The 15715-nt window shown below is 37.3% G+C and overlaps 1 non-coding gene across 1 annotated transcript; it reads right to left on the minus strand.

Annotated features, from left to right (window-relative positions):
- Window positions 1–15256: 15256 nt before the first annotated feature.
- Window positions 15257–15387, minus strand: LOC143651110 (small nucleolar RNA SNORA33). The gene has a single exon (XR_013159847.1). It is a non-coding gene; the product is annotated as a small nucleolar RNA SNORA33 (small nucleolar RNA).
- Between the last annotated feature and the right edge of the window lie 328 nt (window positions 15388–15715).

A 15715-nucleotide genomic window follows, 5' to 3' on the forward strand; every position in this document is an offset into this window, starting at 1 on the left:
GCTGTTGTGCCCTCCCCACACCCTGCATCCTGCTCTATACCCATCCTGCAGAAACAACGCTGTAGACTACTGAGGCCCATCAACCTCCAAAGTAACCTATCAGGATATTTACATGCTGAGAAGACAATAGATGAGAAAGCGTGGAGAGAAGTAATAAGATTTCTCCAAGGCCAGAGTTCAGATAGAGGAAGTGATTGTATATAAATGCTTTTCTTTCTTATTTTCTGTTTTAATGTTATTCCTACAGTGTGTTTTCCTTCACGCACCAAATAAGTGATTATAAACCTTGTGTTTCTCTCCTGTGGTGCTCACTCATTTTATTTAAAAGGGTATATTACAAATTAAGGCATCCCCACATTAATTGCAAACCGAATTTCTCTTATGTATGATTTTTCTGTTTTACTTGAGTCAGAGTTGTGAATGAAGATGCTTCCACTTTCATTTCATTTAGATTGTGAATACTCTCATGTCATATATCATCAGACTGTCATCTGAAGGCTTGGCTGTACAGATCGCATTCCTATGGATACCTTTCGGTGTGAATCCATTGGATTGACTGAAGTCGTACTAAAAGCGCTTATGCATTATTTATAAATGGTGTTTCCTCAGTGGATTAGATCTCGTGTGTGTTAAGATTTAATTATATGGCCGAAATCTCTTTTGCGTACAAAACATTTATACTGTGCATTTTCTCATATCATCATTTGTCTAAGAAAATGATGGGAGGCTTTCCCACATCAATGACACAGAAATTTTTCCCTTCAAGGTGAATTCTCTCATGTTGCCTCAGCGCAGAAGAATTGTGAAGGTTTTCTCACATTGTTTACATTCATACAATTTCTCCCCAGTGTGAGCTTTTCATGTTCTTTATGATGAGAACAAGGAGTAAAGTTTTTTCCCACATATATAGCATTCAAATGGCTTCTCTCCCATGTGAGTCCTTTCATATTTTCTAAGGCCAGAACAATCCATGAAAGCTTTCCCACATAAATGACATTCATGGGGTTTTTCTTCAAAGTTAGTTTCATTAATCTGTCTAAGGCCAGAGGTTTGACATAATATTTTACCACTCAGATAATATTCAAAAGATTTACATCCAGTGTGAACTTGCTTACATTGAGTAAAAGATGACTGGTTACTGAAGGTTTTACCAAACAGCTTTTAGAAATAGGAGTTCTTTTCCACATGAGTTAACATGTGTTGAGTCACAGTGGATCTGAGTGAAATATAGCAAATCATTACATTTAAAGGATTATTTCTAATGTGAAATCTCAAACACATGATTGCAGATATGTCTTTCCCGCAGGTAAGTTGCATGGATGTTGTTTCTTTCTTTCTTTTTTTTACGACCATTTCCTCTGTCTGAACTCTGGCCTTGGAGAAATCTTATTACTTCTCTCCACACTTTATCTCTTACTCCAAGTGGGAAAGCACATCTGATTTGCAGACCTGATATCCAGTTTGCACCAGATGATTAATATTATCCAGCATCACATCTCTGAACAGATATTTCAGAGATGTGTTCAGGAGAGCTTACACTTCTTGAGACAAGTCTGAGGCTATGTCTTTGAAGGTCACTGACTCCATTGTCAATAGCTCAGCTGACAACTGTCTTTTGGTTTTTCACTCATAACCAGAAAAGCACTAGGGGTTCAAAGGGTTTTGATAATGAAAGAAATTTCACATCAAGGCAGTAAAGCAATGCTTTCTTCCTGAAGACTGGTGTTCCAAGACTGGATGCTGGCAATCCTTAAATCCTGTATCGAAGGCAAGCACATGGTTGTATTTCCTAGTCTGACCTTTTTTTACATTCTGTCTTCTTGCTTTCTTGAGTTTTCTCTCTCTGAATTTCATGCTTTTATGAAGGATTTCCATCTCACTGAAGTGAGACACACCTTGTTATCATATGCTAAAGCTGCTGCAATGAAATATATCTGAAATGGGTTGGCTTTTAACCGTGGGTTTTTTTTTAAGTTACTAATTACAATTATAAGGCCATGAAAATTTCTAAACTAAGGCATCCACAAGAAGCTACGTTCTCTGAGGAAAGGCTCCTGGCATCCAGGGCTCCTCTATCACATGGGATGTCACATGGCAATGTCTACAGCTCCTTCTCTCCCAGGTTTAGCTTCTGTTTCACTTGCTTTCTCACTTGGTTCCTTTGGGTCCCTTCCTTGCATCTCAGGGGCATTTCTCTCTATCTGTAACCTTCACTTGGTTTAAACTTTCCACTCTCTATGTCTGTCTCTGTGGGTTTTTTTCATCTTTATTCTCTTCATAGAGGACTCCAGTAAAAGTATTAAGACACCGCTTGAGTTGGGTGGCTCAATTTCCCTGGAAAAAACCCAATCAAAATGTCCCACCCACAATGGGTTTGCACCTACACTAATAGATTAAAAGAACATGGCTTTTCTCAAAGTACCTAACAGCTTGTTCTAGTTTGCTAGCTACCAGAATGCAACACACCAGACACGGATTGGCTTCTAATAAAAGAGGGTTATAGGAATACAAGGGAACTTCCTTAAAATGATAGAGGGAATATATGAAAAACCCACAGCTAATATCCTCCTCAATGGGGAAAAATTGAAAACTTTCCCCCTAAGATCAGGAACAAGACAAGGATGTCCACTATCACCACTATTATTCAACATTGTGTTGGAGGTTCTAGCCAGAGCAATTAGACAAGAAAAAGAAATACAAGGCATCAAAATAGGAAAGGAAGAAGTAAAACTATCACTGTTTGCAGACGATATGATACTATACGTCGAAAACCCGGAAAAATCCACAACAAAACTACTAGAGCTAATAAATGAGTACAGCAAAGTAGCAGGTTACAAGATCAACATTCAAAAATCTGTAGCATTTCTATACACTAGTAATGAACAAGCTGAGGGGGAAATCAAGAAACGAATCCCATTTACAATTGCAACTAAAAGAATAAAATACCTAGGAATAAATTTAACTAAAGAGACAAAAAACCTATATAAAGAAAACTACAAAAAACTGCTAAAAGAAATCACAGAAGACCTAAATAGATGGAAGGGCATACCGTGTTCATGGATTGGAAGACTAAATATAGTTAAGATGTCAATCCTACCTAAATTGATTTACAGATTCAATGCAATACCAATCAAAATCCCAACAACTTATTTTTCAGAAATAGAAAAACCAATAAGCAAATTTATCTGGAAGGGCAGGGTGCCCCGAATTGCTAAAAACATCTTGAGGAAAAAAAACGAAGCTGGAGGTCTCGCGCTGCCTGACTTTAAGGCATATTATGAAACCACAGTGTTCAAAACAGCATGGTATTGGCATAAAGATAGATATATCGACCAATGGAATCGAATAGAGTGCTCAGATATAGACCCTCTCATCTATGGACATTTGATCTTTGATAAGTCAGTCAAGCCAACTCACCTGGGACAGAGCAGTCTCTTCAATAAATGGTGCCTAGAGAACTGGATATCCATATGCAAAAGAATGAAAGAAGACCCATCTCTCACACCCTATACAAAAGTTAACTCAAAATGGATCAAAGATCTAAACATTAGGTCTAAGACCATAAAACAGTTAGAGGAAAATGTTGGGAGATATCTTATGGATCTTACAACTGGAGGCGGTTTTATGGACCTTAAACCTAAAGCAAGAGCACTGAAGAAGGAAATAAATAAATGGGAACTCCTCAAAATTAAACACTTTTGTGCATCAAAGAACTTCATCAAGAAAGTAGAAAGACAGCCTTCACAATGGGAGACAATATTTGGAAATGATATATCAGATAAAGGTCTAGTATCCAGAATTTATAAAGAGATTGTTCATCTCAACAACAAAAAGACAGCCAACCCAATTACAAAATGGGAAAAAGACTTGAACAGACACCTCTCAGAAGAGGAAATACGGATGGCCAAGAGGCACATGAAGAGATGCTCAATGTCCCTGGCCATTAGAGAAATGCAAATCAAAACCACAATGAGATATCATCTCACACCCACCAGAATGGCTATTATCAACAAAACAGAAAATGACAAGTGCTGGAGAGGATGCGGAGAAAGAGGCACACTTATCCACTGTTGGTGGGAATGTCAAAGGGTGCAACCACTGTGGAAGGCAGTTTGGCGGTTCCTCAAAAAGCTGAATATAGAATTGCCATACGACCCAGCAATACCATTGCTAGGTATCTACTCAAAGGACTTAAGGGCAAAGACACAAACGGACATTTGCACACCAATGTTTATAGCAGCATTATTTACAATTGCAAAGAGATGGAAACAGCCAAAATCTCCATCAACAGAAGAGTGGCTAAACAAACTGTGGTATATACATACGATGGAATATTATGCAGCTTTAAGACAAGATAAACTTATGAACCATGTAATAACATGGATGGACCTAGAGAATATTATGCTGAGTGAATCCAGCCAAAAACTAAAGGACAAATACTGTATGGTCCCACTGATGTGAACGAACATTCGAGAATAAACTTGAAATATGTCATTGGTAACAGAGTTCAGCAGGAGTTAGAAACAGGGTAAGACAATGGGTAATTGAAGCTGAAGGGATACAGACTGTGCAACAGGACTAGATACAAAAACTCAAAAATGGACAGCACAATAATACCTAATTGTAAAGTAATCATGTTAAAACACTGAATGAAGCTGCATCTGAGCTATAGGTTTTTGTTTTGTTTTGTTTTGTTTTGTTTTGATTTTACTATTATTACTTTTATTTTTTTCTCTATATTAACATTCTATATCTTTTTCGGTTATGTTGCTAGTTCTTCTAAACCAATGCAAATGTACTAAGAAATGATGATCATGCATCTATGTGATGATGTTAAGAATTAATGATTGCATATGTAGAATGGTATGCTCTCTAAATGTTGGGTTAATTTCTTTTTTTCCGTTAATTAAAAAAAAAAAGAGAAGGGATAATTGGAGCTGAAGGGATACAGACTGTACAACGGGACTGGATATAAAAACCCAGAAATGGACAGCACAATACTACCCAATTGTAATGCAATTATGGTAAAACACTGAATGAAGCTGCATGTGAGGTATAGGTTTTTTGTTTTTGTTTTTTTTGTTTTTTTTTCTTTCTATTATTGTTTTAATTCTTATTCTGTTGTCTTTTTATTTCTTTTTCTAAATCGATGCAAATATACTAAGAAATGATGAATACGCAACTATGTGATGTTATTAAGAATTACTGATTGTACATGTAGATTGGAATGATTTCTAATTGTTTTGTTAATTCTTTTTTTAATTAATAAAAAAAAATAAAAGAGGGTTTATTTCATTAGTTCTTCAGAGGAAAGGGCAGCTAACTTTCATCTGAGGTTCTTGCTTACGCGGGAAGGCACAGGATGGTCTCTGCTGGCCTTCTCTCTAGGTCTCTGGGCTCCAACACCTTTCCTGGGGTGATTCCTCTCTGCATCTCCAAAGGCCTGGGCTGAGCTGTGAGTGCTGAGATGAGGTATGCTGAGCTGCTTGGGCTGTGCTAGGTTCCGCTCTCTCATTTAGGCACCAGCCAATTAAGTCAAACATCATTCATTGCAACAGGCACGCCTCCTAGATGACTGCAGATGTAATCAGCAACAGATGAGGTTCATATACCATTGGCTCGTGTCCCCAGCAGCAGAACTAGGCACCTTCACCTGATCAAGTTGACAACTGAATCTAACTACCACACAGCTTCAAACAAGCACATACCTTAATTAATGTAACTTCATGAAAAGGTCCTATTTACAGTGGATTCACTCCTGCAGAAATAGATTTAACTTAAGATGTGGTACATACACCTTCAAACCACCCCATCTTCAAATCATGTGAATTTGCTTCAGCTTCTCTGAGACCTTTTCCAAACTAGCGATTATAGAATCTTCATTTCATGCACTGTTGCAACATGGTTTATTCTTTTTTAAGTATTATTGTACAGCGAGACTTATCAAAGAATTCTTTTTATTGTGAGTTTGCCAGCTGGAAATCATGATATTCTGTAGGAGTTTTTAGATTCAGGATTATTCCTGGAAAAAATTGTGTATTGATTCAGAGAAACACTGAAAGGAATATGCAAACTATTTGAACTCTCCGGTCAGATAAGTTGGGGACAGGCCCCTCCCGGCTGAATCATATTGGATCCAGAGGGGAAAAGTATGTCACTGCTGCTAATGATTAATATAAAACAAGTATGGTGGTTGGGAGCTGTCTGTACCCCAGAAAAACATGTTCATTTCAGGCTTTTTGATTTCTCTCAACAAGGTAAGAAATGGTTTCTTGTGATAATTTTTTGTTTTTTGTATTTTCAAACCTTTTGTTAACTTAAATGTTTGGTATTCACAAGTTATGCATTCTTACCATAGAAAAGCTTTTAAAATTTCTTAGAAAAAGACAAAGAGAAAATATCTCTTACCTACAGTTAATATTTTGTCATAATTCTTATTAATTGCAATTTTATTGAAATATATTGCATATGCACATACCGTATAATCATCCAGGATATACGCAATGAGTCACAATGTCATTATATAGCTGTGAATCGATTTTTGAACGTTTTCATTTTACCAAAAATAAGAATAAAAATAAAGATAAAAAAGAATGCTCAAAACATCCCATGTATCCATCCTCTCCTAGTATTTATTTACTTTTGTCTTTATTTTCTACTCACCTGTCCACACACTGGATAAAAGGGGGATCAGTCACAAGGTCATCACAATGATGTGGTCACATCTTAAAAGCTATATAGTTCTACAATCATCTTCAGGAATCAAGGCTATTTTATTGCAGTTCAGCGGTATCGGGTATTTCTCACTAGCTACTCCAGGACACCAAAAACTGAAAAGAGATAGCTATATACTGCATAAGAATGCCCTTCAGAAAGACCCATTGACTCTATTTGAAATCTCTTGGCCTCTGAAACTTAATTTTGTTTCACTTTTCTTCCCCTTTTTGGACAAGAAGGCTTTCTCAACCTCATAATTCCAGGTCTAGACTCATCACTGGAGTCATGTCGCATGTTGCCTGGGATATTTACCCCCAGGGAGTCATGTCCCATGTAGGGGGTGAGGGCAATGATGTTACCTATGGAGAAAGACCACATAAAAACCACAAAACGGTTCTCTGGGGGTGACTCAGGCATAATCAGGAGTAGGCTTAGCTTCTGCTTTGCAGGAATAAGTGTCATAAGATCAAGTCCCAAGACCAATTGCCTGGCCTATCCAATTGGCAGTCCTCGGTGATTGTGATAATACCAGCTCTTCCCCATGTGGGGAAATTTAAAATTTCCACGTTTTTACCCAGTCCCTCAAGGGGAATTTGAAAATACTTTTTAAGCTTCCTCTAAGATGACTCTGGGTCATATCTGGGTATCCCACCAACCTGTACAAACCCACAAGATCTCACTCCCTATTTGAGTTTCCATATAATTATGGTGTTTGAATAAGCCAACTATACAAGGAAAATTAGATAATGTGCTACCAATAATAGAAATTTTACACAAAGTACTCATTCTTCCCTTTGGTTCCACACAAAATTTGAAGTTTAAAAATACAATCAATATCATCCTTTACAGCTAAATGATGACGCTGTGACCCACTGATTGGCCCTTTACTCTTTAGTTTGCTTCACCTCCGCCCTACACGGATCAGCTTCATCCACAATTCTAATCAAAGTCTGATTATTTTTTCAGTGTTTTAAACTAAATTTAAGGGACATTTGCAGAACACTGCACCCAACAACAGCAGGGTACAAATTCTTTTCATATGTTTTTGAGTCATTTTTGTTCCTTCTCTGAAAAAGTGTCTGTACATAAATTCTGCCCATTTTAAAAATTGAGTTCTTTGTCTTTTTGTTGTTGTTTTATAGGATCTCTAAATGTTCTCTAAATGGAAAAAATTCCATTTACAAAGCAACAAAAAGAATGCAATATTTAGGAATAAATCTGACCAAGGCACAAAAGATCTATACACAATAAACTATAAGAAATTGCTAAAAGAAATCAAAGAAGATCTAAACAAATGGAAGGTCAAACTATGTTCATGGATTGGAAGACTAAATATAGTTCAGATGTCACTTCAGCCCAAACTGATTTATAGATTCAATGCAATACTAATTTAAATCCCAACAACTTACTTTACAGAAATAGAAAAAAATAATAACCAAATTTATTTGGAATGGCAGGTTTCCCCGAATAGCTAAACATATCCTGTGAAACAGGAATGAAGTAGGAGGTTGCCTGACATGTGGTTTCCAAATATTGTCTCCTTTTTATGTAAAAAAAGTAAAAAGGCAGCCTTTTTACTTTTGATAAAGCCCTTTGATGCACAATAGTGTGCAATGCTTAGGAGATCCCATTTTATCTGTTTATTTTATCATTGTTCATGATTTGGTTGTGATGTCTAAGAAGCCACCTTATATCACAAGATCTATAAGCTACTACCCTACATTTTCTTCTAAAAATTTTATGGTCTTAGCTTTAATATTTAGGTATTTGATAAATTTTGAGTTAAGTTTTGCATAAGATGTGAGACGGAGTTCCTCTTTTATTCTTTGAATACAGATATCCAGTTTTCCAAGAACCATTGTTGGATAAGCTTCTTGTCCCATTGAGTTGACTTGACTGCCTTATCAAAGATCAATTGTTCACATATGAGACAGTCTATTTCTGAACACTGAACTCATTTCCGTTGGTCAGTATATCTATCTTTGTGCCAGTACCATACTGTTTGGTAGCTTTGTAATATGCTTTAAAGTCAGGTAGTGTGAAACCTCCCACTTCATTCCTCTTTCACAAGATATTTTTAGCTATTCAGGGAAACCTGTCATTTCAAATAAATTTGGTTATTTTTTTTCTATTTCTGTAAAGTAAGTTGTTGGGATTTTAATTAGTATTGCATTGAATCTATAAATCAATTTGGGCAGAAGTGACATCTGAACTATATTTAGTCTTCCAAACCATGAACGTAGTTTGACCTTCCATTTGTTTAGATCTTCCTTGATTTCTTTTAGCAATTTCTTATAGTTTATTGTGTATAGATCTTTTGTGCCTTGGTTAGATTTATTCCTAAATGTTGGATTCTTTTTGTTGCTTTGTAAATGGAATTTTTTTCTTGATTTCCTCCCTAGACAGCTCATTACTAGTGTATAGAAACACTACTGATTTTTGCGTGTTGACCTTCTACCCTGACACCTTGTTGTACTCATTCATATCTCTAGTAGCTTTAATGAAAAATTTTTTGGATTTCTAAAATATAACATCATATCATCTGCTAACAGATAATGTTTTACTTCTTCCTTTCCAATTTGGATGCTTTTTCTTGTCTTGTTGCTTTAGCTAGAACTTAAAAGCACAATGTTGAATAACAACGGTGACAGTGGACATCCTTGTCTTGTTCCCAGTCTTAGGGGGGTGTTTTAGTTTACTACTGTTGGAATGCAACACACCAGAGACGGATTGGCTCTTAATAAAAGGGGATTTGTTCCATTAGTTCTTCAGAGGAAAGGCAACTAACTTTCAACTGAGGTTCTTTCTTACATGGGAAGGCACAGGGTGATCTCTGCTGGCCTTCTCTCCAGGTCTCTGGGTTCCAACAACTTTCTCCGGGGTGATTTCTTTCTGCATCTTCAAAGGCCTGGTCTGAGCTGCGAGTACTGAGATGAGGTATGCGGAGCTGCTTGGGCTGTGCCACATTGAGTCTCTAATTTAAACACCAGCCATTAAAACAAACATCACTCATTACAGCAGGAACGCCTCCTAGCCAACTACAGATGTAAAGCAGCAACAGATGAGGTTTGCGTACCATTGACTCATGTCCGCAGCAATAGAACTAGGCATGCTCACCTGACCAAGTTGACAACTGAATCCAACTACCACAGAGGGAAAGCTTTCAGTCTTTCCCCATTGAGAGTGATGTTAGCTGTAGGTTTTTCAAAAATTCCCTTCATCATGTTGAAGAAGTTCCCTTCTGTTCTTATTCTTTGAAGTATTTTCGTCAAGAAAGGAATTTTGTCAAATGTTTTTTCTGCATCAATCGTGATGATCATGTGGTTTTTCTAAAAGCTTTGATTTGTTGATAAGGTATATTACATTAATTGATTTTCTAATGTTGAACCATCTTTGCATACCTGGAATAAATCCCACGTGGTCATGTGTGTAATTATTTTAAAGTGCTCCTGGATTTGATTTGTTGAGGATTTTTGCATTTTTATTCATCAGACAGATTGGACTGTAATTGAAAAATCGAGGGTTTTCTTGGTACTTTTTTGTGTTTATACTCAAATTTTTCCATTTTAACTATATTCAGATATATAAATAATGGAAATTAATAATGTTAGTAATAATATAGAAAGTTTTTAGTGAACTGTATACAGTAAAAATAACCAACTTTCTGCTTGAGAATAAAATGATCAGATCTTGGATCGATTCTTAGAATGGATGATCTTGCATTAACAGTTTGAATGATGCTATGGAAATCTTAATTAATGTGATAAGTTACTTTTATAGAATTTTTGATGTACAATATTTTCCTCTCCAGAATTGAACATTGTGTAATCATGATTTATCTGTATTCATGTCACTTTATGAAATATTTATTAAAAATTTTGGGTAACATTTTAATTTGCAGTGGTATTTCAGTGTGCTCATAAACAGTTTTGCATAATACTTGTTTTGAGTATTTAGGAATGCTTTCTGTAAACACTATAAGTAAGCATATAGTTTAGAGATGATACAAAGATAAAAAATAAACAAAGGCTAGATAGATTTGATTGTATCAAAAGTAAACAATAGTAGGTCAAAGGACATGGAAACAAAGTTTAAATAGTTGTCAGCCTAGAAAACTATTTGTAATCTGTATCTGAGAAAAAACTATTATTCGTATATGAGAAATTTCTACCAACTGCAAAGAAGGAGACAAAGTATTCATATATATATACGTACATAACAACAATTTTTTCAAAAAAAAGATATGATACTAGTTCAAACAAATTTTTTAAAATTTTTTATTAATTAAAAAAATTACAAGAAAGAAACACAAACATTCCCAAAACGTGCTCATTCCACTCTACACACACACGCAGCAATTCACAATATCGTCACATAGTTGCATATTCATCATCATGATCATTTCCCAGAGCATTTGCATCAATTCAGAAAACGAAATAAAAAGGCAACAGAAAAATAAAACAAAAACAGAAAAAAAATTTTACCTACCATTCTTCTTACCCCCTTTCATTGATCACTAGCATTTCAAACTAAATTTATTTTAACATTTGTTCCCCCCATTATTTATTTTTATTCCATATGTTCTACTCATCTGTCGACAAGGTAGATAAAAGGAGCATCAGACACAGGTTTTTACAATCACACAGTCACATTGTGAAAGCTCTATCATTATACAATCATCATCAAGAAACATGGCTACTGGAACACAGCTCTACATTTTCAGGCAATTCCCTCCAGCTTCTCCATTACATCTTGGATAACAAGGTGATATCTACTTAATGTATAAGAATAACCTCCAGGACAACCTCTCAACTCTGTTTGGAATCTCTCAGCCATTGACACTTTATCTCATTTCACTATTCCCCCTTCTGGTCGAGAAAGTTTTCTCCATCCCTTGATGCTGGGTCTCAGCTCATTCTAGAGTTTTTCTCAATCCCTTGATGCTGAATCTCAGCTCATTCTTGGATTTCTGTCCCACATTTCCAGGAAGATCCACACCCCTGGGAGTCGTGTCCCACATAGACAGGGGGAGGGTGGTGAGTTTGCTTACTGTGTTGGCTGGAGAGAGAGGCCACATCTGAGCAACCAAAGAGGTTCTCTTGGGGGTGACTCGTAGGCCTAATTTTAAGTAGGCTTGACCTATCCCCTGTGGAATTAAGTTTCATATGAACAAACCCCAAGATTGGGGGCTCAGCCTATAGCTTTGGTTGTCCACACTGCTGGTGAGAATATCAAGAATTCAACTTGGGGAAGTTGAATTTTCCCCCATTCTCACCATTCCCCAAAGGGGACTTTGCAAATACTTCTCCACTCACTGATCAAATCACTCTGTGATTCATCAGGGCATCACCTGGATAAACCAACAAAATCTCATGTCCTACCCAAAGTTCCATGTACTTAAGGTGTTCAACCAACTATCTACATAAGTTATATTAGGAGATGCACTAGTCAAAATATAGATTTGTACCAAGTAAACATTTTTTGCTTTAGTCTCACACATAAGTTGAAATATTAAAATATTAATTAACATCTATTTTCAGCACACTGCAGTAATGACATTCTTTTGTTCTTCCTCATGCAAAAACATATTTAAAATTTGTACATTTAGTCACTATCATTATGCGCTCTAGGCATTCCTAGATTATACCATCTCAATCTTTATTGTCTATCTTTCTTTGTGATTTCATCTATGCCCCCAGCCCTCCTTCCTCTATCATTCTCACATGCAGGTTCATTCAGTGTTTTAACATAATTGTACTACAGTTAGGTAATATTGTGCTGTCCATTTCTGAGTTTTTATATTCACTCCTGTTGCACAATCTGTATCCCTTCAGCTCCAATTACCCAATATCTTACCCTATTTCTATGTCTTGATGGTCTCTGTTACCAATGAAATATTCCAAGTTTATTCACTAATTTCAGTTCATATCAGTGAGCCCATACAGAATTTGCCCTTTTGTTTCTGGCTAATCACACTCAGCATAATGTCCTTAAGGTCCATTCATGTTGTTACATATTGCATAACTCTATTCTGTCTTACAGCTGCATAATATTCCATCTTAAGTATATGCCACAGTTTGTTTAGCCAACCGTCTGTTGGTGGACATTTTGGCTGTGTCTATCTCTTGGTAATTGTAAATAATGCTGCTATAAACATTAGTGTGCAAATGTCCATTTGTGTCCTTGGCCTCGATTCCTTTGAGTAGAGACAGCATATAGATGGGTCCTGTTTTTTAATCCATTCTGCCAGACTATTTCTTTTGATTGGGGAGTTTAATCCATTAACATTCAGTGTTATTACTGCACGGGTAGTACTTTCTTCTACTATTTTGCCTTCTGGATTTTATATGTCATGTCTGATTTTCCTTCATTTTACCTTTACTCAGAGTCTTCCTTTCTATACTCTTCTCTACACCTCTCTCTTCTGTCTTCGTGTCTGTCTCTAGTGCTCCCTGTAATATTTCTTGCAGAGCTGGTCACTTGGTCACAAATTCTCTTAGTGATTTTTTGTCTGAAAATGTTTTAATTTCTCCCTCATTTTTGAAGGACAATTTTGCTGGATATAGAATTCTTGGTTGGCAGTTTTTCTCTTTTAATAATTTATATATAGCATCCCACTGTCTTCTCGCCTCCATGGTTTCTGCTGAGAGATCTCCACATAGTCTTATTGGGCTTCCCTTGTATGTGATGGATTGCTTTTCTCTTGCTGCTTTCAAGATTCTCTTTCTATTTAACCTCTGACATTCTGATTAGTAATGTCTTGGAGTACATCTATTTGTATCTATTCTCTTTGGGGTACGCTGCACTTCTTGGATCTGTAATTTTAAGTCTTTCATAAGAGTTGGGAAATTTTCAGTGATAATTTCCTCCATTAGCTTTTCTCCTCCTTTTCCCTTCTCTTCTCTTTCTGGGATACCCACAACACGTATATTCGTGTGCTTTATATTGTCTTTCAATTCCCCGAGTCCCTGCTCATATTTTCCCCTATATTTTCTTTTTCTTGCTGGATTTCAGATGTTCCATCCTCCAGTTCACTAATCCTATGTTCTGCCTTTCGAAATCTACCATTGTAGGTTTTCATTGTTTTTTCAACTCTTCTATCTTGCCTTTCGTTCCCATAACTTCTGTGATTTGTTTTTTCACACTTTCAATTTCTTCTTTTTGTTCGTTCCTTGCCTTCTTCATATCCTCCCTGAATTCATTGATTTGGTTTTTGATGAGGTTTTCCATGTCTGTTCGTATATTCCGAATTAATTGTTTCAGCTCCTGTATGTCATTTGAATTGTTGGTTTGTTTCTTTGACTGGGCCATATCTTCAATTTTCCTAGTGTGATTTGTTATTTTTTGCTGGCGTCTAGGCATTTTAATTACCTTATTTAGTTTATTCTAGTGATTGCTTTCACTTTTTTTTACCTAGGGTTTTCTTGCTGGATGAATTTGTTGCCTTTCTGTTCTTTGACATTCAGTTCTGCTTTATCTGGACCTCTAGCTTAGGTTTTGTTTAACAGAGGAGAATTTTTCAGTTCTTGTTTTCTTGTTTCTTGCCCTGCTTGTGTGGTGCCTTCCCCTCCCCACCCTTAGGAGGGTCTACTTAGGTATTATAGACCACAGCAAGATTTTCCCAGGCCAAACTGGCCTCCTATCAGGAGGAAAGATTCACCTGCATTGGCTTTCCCTGAGGTGAGACCCGGCAAGTTAAAAGACTTCCTGTGAAGTCTCTGGACTCTGTTTTTCTTATCCTGCCCACTATGTGGTGCTTGTCTGTCTGCAGGCCCCACCAGTGTAAGATGATGTGGTACATTTAGCTTTGGCAGACTCTCCCTGCTGGGGGCATTGTGGAGACAGAGGAGAGGTTGTAGGCTGGTTTTAATGACTTAAAATTACCAAACCCTGGGGGTCTGAATTCCTTGAGGGAGGGATTCCACCTGAGTTGGGCTTCACCCCTCCCCTGGGGAAGGCACAGGCTCCAGACAAGCCCCCAAATGAGCTCACTTCTGCCTATGTCTGGGGCAGTTGCAGCCTGAAAAGTCCTGCTGCTATATCCAAAGGCAGTCAAGCCTTTGTAGAAAGACAGCCCCAAAAACCTCTGTTTCCTTTTTATTTTTTTCTTTTTCCATCAGCCCTGCCCCCTTGGTGCTGGGGCAAAAATGAGCAACCTCTGCTTTGACCAGGTTCACCTGAGCTGGGGGCCTATTTTTAGTAGTCAGAATTTGTTAATTAATTCCACAATTGGCGTTTGATTGTGCTCAGACCCTGCTGCTGGTAAAGTTCCTTTCCTTTTCCCTCTGGGAAGCAGCCTGTGAGGGAGGGGCACCAGCTGCCGTGGCTTGGGGATCTCACAATTCTGGGGGGTCTCGCAGCCAGTCCAGCTGGTCCAGACTGGGGTACACTGTGTGTCCGGTCATTGACGTGGTCCCAGAAGCTCTTCTGTACCGTTTCTGGTTATTTAGTAGTTCCTCTGGAGGACGAACTAAAATGTGCACATTGCTAAGCCACCATCTTGACCCAGAAGTCCGAACAAGTATTTAATGACACAATGTGTTGGAATCATTTTCAGGGATCTTAATGACTTCAGTGGCCTTAAGGCTCATGGCATGGCTGTATTACTGTCAGCTTTCTCTTAAATTTCTGCAGAAACACATTCAGGTAAGCAGAGTCATTGGCTGGCTTCATAATAATAATCTTACAGTAATGTTCTAGTGTCGGCACCACAGTAAAAATGTCTGATTAGGCCCTTATGTCAGTGGATCTCACCATGTGGTCCCAGGACAAGTACCAGCATCACCCAGGCTCTACCCAAGACATTCTGAATCAGAAGCATTAATTGATCCTTAGGTTTCCTTTTCCTTTTTAGCTGTTGCAAATGATGATACCATATATTGAAGCTAAGGGGAAAGCGCTCAGCCATATATTGTTTAAAGGGGTATTTCAAAGACGCAAGAATTGAAAATAATGCCTATTTCATTTTCAAAGAATGACAGCTATACAGTGGGTAAAT

Source organism: Tamandua tetradactyla, chromosome 11 (assembly GCF_023851605.1).
Source record: "Tamandua tetradactyla isolate mTamTet1 chromosome 11, mTamTet1.pri, whole genome shotgun sequence".
Taxonomy (NCBI): Eukaryota; Metazoa; Chordata; class Mammalia; order Pilosa; family Myrmecophagidae; genus Tamandua; species Tamandua tetradactyla.